This window comes from Carettochelys insculpta, chromosome 16 (assembly GCF_033958435.1).
Source record: "Carettochelys insculpta isolate YL-2023 chromosome 16, ASM3395843v1, whole genome shotgun sequence".
Taxonomy (NCBI): Eukaryota; Metazoa; Chordata; order Testudines; family Carettochelyidae; genus Carettochelys; species Carettochelys insculpta.
Window position 1 is genome coordinate 18,450,001 of NC_134152.1, and position 8,615 is coordinate 18,458,615.

Consider the following 8,615-nt stretch of genomic DNA (forward strand, 5'->3'; position numbering starts at 1 on the left):
ATGGGGTTGGAGATGCTACTATTTGACAGAGCACTTCAACCTGCCTCAGCAGAGACAACGCAGGTGGAGGGCTCTTCAGGATCGCACAAGAGGAAGGCTGCCTCTTTGACCTCCTCTGTGCAGAAGAAAAGAAGAGCTTCGCCTACTCGATCCCTGCCCGTTACTTCTGGGAGCGGGACGAGTGCAACGAAGGGCCCACGCACGCTGGCTTCCTCCGCTGGTAAAGCCGCGGCGCATGTAACCGCTCAAGGGCCTGCAGCTACTGGGGAGATGGCACCGAGAGCCATGCAGGCACTGGACAGACCGGCACCGGCTACTGCGGCACCGAGTGAGGCTCCCCCAGAGGCACCAGAAATGATGGCTTCGAGGACGATGGCACCGGGAAGGACGGCACCGAGGACGACGGCACCAAGGACGTCGGCACCGGGATCAACGGCACCGAGGACGACGGCACCGGTAACGACGGCACCAGCAACGACGGCACCGGGAGCAGTGGAAATCAGCATGACACCTGCTACGGTACCAAGCTCACCGATAAGACCACCTGAGAGGGCAAAGGCTAAAACAAAGACCAGGCACTGCAGGCCCTCCCCTGAGGTAATTGCGCTGCCTCTGTCACCACGATCACCACTGGAGATTCGACGGGCAGCAACACCTTCAGCCTGCCACAGACGTCCATCTCCTTTTCTTCGGAGTCCATCTCTAGGGGCTGCACGCTTCTCTCCATCATCTAGCAGAGACCCCTATGAGTATTCCCACAGAGGCTCTCCCCGTACGTCGGTATCATCTTGACGGTCTCGACATTCCCTGCACCACCCTTACATCTTTGGGTCATGGTCCAGGTCCCCATCACTGGGCCCCTGTCCCTGTTGCTACGACCGCCATCATTATGCAGGGCGTCAGCATAGGAGGTCGATGTCTCAGCGTGGATCTCTGTCAACTCCCCCTCAACACCACAGTGTACAGCTTCCACCTGGGGGAACACCACAAGTCCCCCAATCAGAGGCTGGGTCTAAAGACATTGAACCCCACCTCGAAGTTTCAAAAAGACAATCACACCAATACAGCCAGGATCCAGAGGAATTGGAGGAGAGATACCATAGTGATGCCTCCTTATCCTTGCCAGATGAGGCGGTGGTTCCTGGAGACATTTCTCCCCCAGATGACCTGAAACAGTTCCAGGAGCTGTTAAGAGTAGCTCAATCCCAAGATATTCAAGTGGCGGAGGTGCAGGAGAAACACCACAGACTCCTTAAAAATCTCAGGCCTCCATCCTCTTCTAAAATAGCTATTCCTCTGGACGATGCAATCATGGAGGCAGCCACTAATATATGGCAAACACCGGCATCCACTCCTCCTACCAACAAAAGGGCGGACAAAAAGTACTTTGTCCCTGCGAAAGGTATGGAATTTCTCTTTAGTCATCCACAGCCAAACTCGCTAGTGGTTGAATCGTCTCAACACAGGTCCAAATCATTCCAGTACAAATCTGGGGGACTGGACAAGGATATAAAGAAGCTGGCTCTCCTAGGTAGAAAAGCCTACTCCTCATACACGCTGTTGCTCCGCATGGCCAACTATGCCGCTCATTTGTCGAACCACAATTTCAACAACTACTCCAAGCTTACTGCCCTCATGGACTTCCTTCTGGAGGATAAAAGGCCGATTCTTAAGGCAATTGTACAAGAGGGCTATGCGGCTTCTCGAGTGGGCATCCAGATTGCATTGGATGTGGCAGACACAGCAGCCCGCGCCGTAGCCACTGCGGTGGTAATGCGGAGGGAGTCATGGCTTCACACATCCGGCATTCCAAAGGACTTACAAGTCAAAATTGCAGACCTCCCCTTCGACAAAATAAAATTGTTTGCCGAATCAACTGACTCAGTCCTACACTCGAGCAAAGACTCGAGAGTGACACTTCGGACTTTGGAAATATATACCCCACCGTTCAGAAGGAAGAAGTTTTATCCTCAACAACGCCGTTATGGTTACCAACAGCAGTGTACCCAATTTCAAAGGGGGTATGATCAGGGACGTCATCAACAAACACATTATAAGGGCCCTAAGCGTCGACCTCAGCAGGGCAACGCCTCCGCAGGGCAAAGTACAAGGCAGCAGGTTTGACGGGTATGTTGAGGGTCGCGAAGCCAAGACCATATCTCAGTGCCAATCTCAGTACATGTTCCATCACCGACTCAAACCATTTTACCCGCAATGGAAAAGCATCACTTCGGATAAGTGGGTATTGGAGATTGTAAACACGGGATACACGATCCCCTTCCAGTTGTTACCTCCACCAAATCCTCCCACCGCACCCCTCCTCAGAGACCCCTCTCACCTACCGGAATTAAGGCGGGAGGTGGACCACCTCCTATTCATAGGGGCAGTGGAGAGAGTACCGGAGCAATTTGAAGGCAAAGGTTTCTACTCCAGGTACTTCCTGATGGAAAAGAAGACAGGAGGGTGGAGGCCCATTTTGGATCTACGCGCACTAAACCAGTATCTACACAAACAGTGCTTCAAGATGACTACAATGGCTTCAATAATCACGGCACTAGACGATGGCGATTGGTTTGCAGCCCTCGACTTACAGGATGCATATTTTCATATCGCAATTCATCCAGCCCACAGGCGCTTCCTCCGGTTCATTGTTGGCACAGATCATTTTCAGTACAGAGTCCTTCCATTCGGCCTCTCTTCAGCACCCAGAGTCTTCACCAAGACCTTAGCGGTGGTGTCAGCATACCTACACAGACAGGGCATTTTCATTTTCCCTTACCTGGACGATTGCCTGCTAAAGGGAACTTCCCGGGCAGAGGTATTACAGATGATACACATCACCACAAACACATTTACCTCATTGGGCCTCATCGGGCCTCATCATCAACTTCTCAAAGTCAAAGACCGACCCCATGCAAAATATAGAGTTTATAGGGGCTCGGATAGACTCAGTCACGTCAAGGGTGTATTTATCCAGGCTCGTTTTCACGCCATCGAGTCTCTCGTACAACTACTAACGTACAGCCCCACTGTTCCAGTTCTTACGAGCTTACAACTATTGGGGCATATGGCAACCACCAAGTTTGTGGTGCAAAACGCCAGGCTGCACATGCGAGGATTGCAGCATTGGTTGGCAACCATATACAAACCCTCAATCCACACCGTTCACAAGAGGATGTCACTTGCAACAAAGACACGAAGGTCGCTAACATGGTGGGAAAACCCCAAGAATCTTCTAACAGGGGTGCCCTTCCACCAACCACAAATTACTGTTCATTACATTACAACAGATGCCTCCCATACGGGATGGGGGGCACACATGGACAACAAAACCACTCAAGGGTTATGGTCCCCCGCGGAGAAGACACTGCACATAAATATATTAGAACTCAGAGCAGTGTTCAATGCGTGCAGGCATTTTCAGAATTATCTGCGTGGAAAAATAGTCGGCGTGAATACCAACACCACCACCACCATGTTTTATATAAACCGGCAGGGGGGAGCCAGGTCTCTTACGCTTTGTGCGGAGGCGGTCCGACTGTGGAACTGGTGCATTGCCAACAATATAACCATAAAGGCTTCATACCTACCAGGTGTCCACAACGTCAAGGCAGACCAGCTCAGCAGACACTTTGCGCCCACCCACGAGTGGCAGATCCGTTCAGACCGACTTCACCAAGTGTTCCGCAGGTGGGGTTTTCCCCAAATCGATTTGTTCGCCAGCCGGGACAACAAAAAATGTCCCCGGTACTGCTCCAGAGCGGGCATGGGACAGGGGTCTTTGGGGGATGCCTTCATGATCCCATGGAAGGGCCCTCTACTTTATGCGTTCCCTCCCACGACACTTATACACAAGGTCTTGAAGAAGGCCAGAAGGGAGAGAGCATGCATGATACTCATAGTCCCAACCTGGGACTGGCAACAGTGGTTCCCATTGCTCCTATGCATGGCTCAGCATCGGCCATTTCCCCTGCCAACAGTACAGGACAGTCTCACTCAGGCTCGGGGGTCAATACTGCACCCGCACCCGAAGAGACTTCGGCTACAAGCATGGTTAATCCATGGCTAAACGCCTTAGAGACTACATGCTCAGAGGCAGTACAACAAGTCCTTGAATGTAGTCGGAGGACTTCTACCAGAAAGACTTATCAGCACAAATGGTTGCGTTTTTCCAATTGGTGCTCCTCCAGGCAGCTAACACCCCAGGACGCCACCATACCTACAATTCTGGACTATCTGCTACAACTCAAACAAAACAGACTTTCTCTATCCTCTATAAAGGTGCATCTGGCGGCTATATCAGCATTTCGGCATGAAGAGGATGGATCAACCACATTTGCCCATCCTGTTGTCTCACGTTTCCTAAAGGGGTTGGTAAATCTGTACCCCCCTCAGAAACCAATACCGCCGTCATGGAGTTTAGACCTAGTTTTACACACCCTCTTGGGACCGCCCTTTGAACCATTGGCTACGGTCCCCCTTCGACTACTCACCATTGAAACGACTTTACTCCTGGCAATCACATCAGCTCACAGAGTGAGCGAGCTCGCGGCCATAATGTCCACACCACATTGCACGATATTTTCAAAAGAAGCAGTGGTCTTACGTTTGCACCCAGCCTTCGTTCCGAAGGTCTCTTCGGATTTTCATATTAACGAACCAATAGTGTTGCCCGCGTTCTATCCTAAGCCTCACAACTCAAATGAAGAGGCACAGTTGCACTTACTTGACATAAGAAGGGCACTGGCCTTCTACATCGATAGAACTAAACCCTTCCAGAAAACGGACAGACTCCTGGTGTCCATTGCACCCAGGTCAAAAGGAGAAGCGCTATCTTCACAGAGGATTTCAAATCACATTGTGTCTTGCATAAGACTGTGTTACGAGCTTCGCAAGACTCCTCTGCCAGTTCTGCCAAGGGCCCACTCTACTAGGGCAATGGCGGCGTCAACGGCCTTCTTCAAGGGAATCGCGCTGAGAGATATCTGCAGAGCGGTGACGTGGTCTTCCTATGACACCTTCGCCAAGCACTACGCCATGCACAGGATGCTTGATAAGGATACACGCCTGTCGACAGCAGTCCTTTCACGGGCAAGCTGCACATAAATTGGGTACCCACCTCCTTTTTCGGGGGGGGGTGGTTACTGCTGGGTAGTCACCTACTGTGGAGCACCCACGGGGACCACTCGAAGAAGAAAGAGAAATTACTCACCTGTGGAGTAACGATGGTTCTTCGAGATGTGTCCCCGTGGGTGCTCCACTACCCACCCGTTCCTCCCCACTTCAGAGCTCTGTTTGTGTGTTTTTCAGGGGCGTCCGGAGCGGTTGATCAGGAACTGGCGGGGACCGGATCGCGCACGTTACCGTAAGCGCGCGAAGAGCCGACACACATCGGCACATACGCAACCCGACGGAGACTGCTGAAGAATTTCCGAGCTGCAGCACCGGGGCGAGCCCGACACCTACTGTGGAGCACCCACGGGGCACATCTCGAAGAACCATCGTTACTACATGGGTGAGTAACTTCTCTTTACTATGTGCTTCTCTTCAGAAGCAGAACAAACAAAAATTCCAGCAGTGAAATTTGGCCAACACAGCAAAAACATGCCCTTTTTTTAAACCTTTCTGAAATCAGATTGCAGCAATTAGTATTAGTAGTGCTGCTGAAGGATATCTGTTCCTTTGGGGATTGTGTATTTGCCAGGCAAACCAATTTAGGACTTACAGTTACATCTCTTTTACATTTATTGGTGTTATAAGATAGTAAGTGATGCAACTCTTTGAATGTGGCCACGCTTAGACAAAAATTTGAAATGGCCACGATAATGGCCAAATTGGAGAATACTAATGAGGCGCCAAAATGAATATTCAATGCCTCATTAGCATGCTGCTGGCCGTGGCACTTCTAAAGTGCTGCATTTCAATTGCATGCAGCTCAGCTACATGGGGCCCTTTTTGAAAACACCCCGCAAACATGAAAATCCCCTCATTCCTATCAGCTGATAGAAATAAAGGGATTTCAACATTTGCAGGGATCTTTTGAAAAGGGCCCCCCTGAAGATGAGCCACGCACAATCAAAACATGGCACTTTTGAAGCACTGTGGCCAGCAGCATGCTAATAAGGCGTTGAATATTCATTTCAGCACCTCATTAATATTCTCCGATTTGGCCATTAGCACGGCCATTTCAAAGTTTTGGCCAAGTGTAGACATAGCCTATATTAAATAAATCTTTACCTACAACTCCCAGTGTAGGTATTTGAAATTTAAATCAGTGAGGTTTCTTTGCAGCAACGTTGGTATAACCAACATTGCAAACTCCCTATTTCAGCTTCTCTGAACAATACAGTTTTGTGAAGTCAAGCTGGTTAGGGGTGCTCTTTCAGTGAAGCTAAGCTCAGCTTTCCAATGGGGGAAATATTTACCATTAGGAAGAAAAGTATCATAAATAAACACACTAAAAAGGAAATAAGCGCAGCCATTACCTTCTTTGTAAAGAATAAAACTTACTTTAAAAATCTTTCTGAAACTGTTGTAGGCTGAAACAAGAGCGACACCCAGTGACTATTTGTTATATTTTATAAAATTGTTTCTTTCATCTTGTTAGGAAATTACTACATTTGACTTCTGAACCACTTACCCTTCCTGGAATTGGCAAACGATATGTCACTTGCTCAAAAAATCAGGTATGGTGGAAATTTTACCAAGTGTCAAGTATCAAGTGTAATTGCAATTTAATGAACAGCATTTCAAGAAACCAAATAATTCTTCCTTCCCTGAGATAAAAGGAGAAAAGTGTATTTTAGGGAATGAGGCTAGAATATTACTCTGTTCCTCTTTTGTCAGAAGAACATGGAGTTTCACACCTTAATCATGTGTGTTTACACCACGTAAACAATTAATTTGCTTAAGAAAGGGTGTATGCATAAGGTAGTCTAGTTACATGTCAGAATGTGGCTATAAATGAGTCCAAGTGTAAGGCTATGTCAATACAAGACCAAGAAAGTCAACCATGGATACACAAACTATGCCAATTGCATAGCTAGAAATCGATGTAGCTGTGCTCAGCTAACTTCTCAGTCTATACAGGGAAAGGTCGACAGGAGAGTTTCTCCCTTTGAGCTCCCTTAATCCTTGCATTTTGCGACAAGTAAAGAGGTCATCTGCAACCCCTGCAAGCTCGATTTCCTGAGCGCAGACTAGATGCACAAAATCGAACCCTGAAACATTGACCCTGAGCAGGTTGACCTTCTGTGGTAGTGTAGATAAGTAGCACAGTTACCAATCTAGCTAGTATTAATCGAACTTAAAGAGTGGGGTGGTAGATAAACATTCTGGTAGCAATCTGAATCCAATTTGTTTCATGTCAGAACAGAGTAAATGGATTACATTGTTATCCCACCTGATATACAGCATACACTTTAAATATTGTCCTTACTGAGAAAATAAGATGTATAAACATAGTTCAAACTTGAATTTGGCCCTGGGTTTCCCATTAACTTATTGTTTAGGACTTCTTCAGATGATCAGGGCAGTCAAAAAATATCTAGAGTGTCTTACTCCATCCCTGCAGAAAGGAACTGCAAAATCTACATTGGAAAAGATGCTATTAGACCAATATTATTTCATCATTACTGAAACTGGAGAGGATTCTGTTTTTTAAATAAAAGATGGAATGAAGAAACTTTTGAGACTTAGGTAAGAAACTCATTTACATTGATACTTCTATGAAACCATTAGAAGAAAACCAAACAATTCTAAATATATATGTAGTTATGATGATGTGTTCTGGGACAGTGTACAAGAAAGCAGATACTTATAAATCTGAAGTAATGCAGTTGTTGAAAAAGAGACAAAGCTGGTGTGGAAGAGTGTTAAAGGAAGGCAGCCACAGTGCTACAGAGAACAGTCAACCCCTTTCAACTACGATTTGCAGTGGGGCAAATATTAGAGGAAAGAGATTACAAGATCAGAAAGTTAACCATTATACTTTGCATCTCTATGCCAATGCTAATTAAGCTTTACAACATACCTGTACATTATTAGTCCCATTGAACAGATGAGTCACAGAAAAGTTAGGTAACTTGCTCTGCGTCCTAAAGAGGAGTTAGCTGCAGAGCTAGGAATATACTCCAGAAGAGAGTTTTATCTGCCAGAAAGCAAGATGTTAGTCTCGATTTGTTAAATAGCTTCATTTTATGCACCAGTTTGTTTACAAATAGTCTTCCTTCTGAGTTCGCTCAATCATTCCTAATGATCAGCAGAGCTGGCAGCCACCACAGGCCTGTGGTGAAGTGGGAGAAGGTCTCAGCTCTATGCCTGGGAAGAGGCATGGGTAAAGGCAGAAGGGGTCCAGGGCAGTCAGCCCTTAGTGCCATTCAGGCCATGATGCTGGGCCCCTCCTCCCCACCTCCCAGTCATATGGGCTGTGTCTACACTACCTCCCTACTTCAAAGGGAGGATGGTAAATAGGGTGTTGGGAGTTTATTAATGAAGTGCTGCAGTGCATATGCAGAACTTCATTAAACAAATTACCCCCCTGCGGCAACTCCAAAGTGTTAAAGTTGGAAGTGCCAGTTTGTGTCTAGCCGCAGCTAACCCGCCAGTACTTCAAA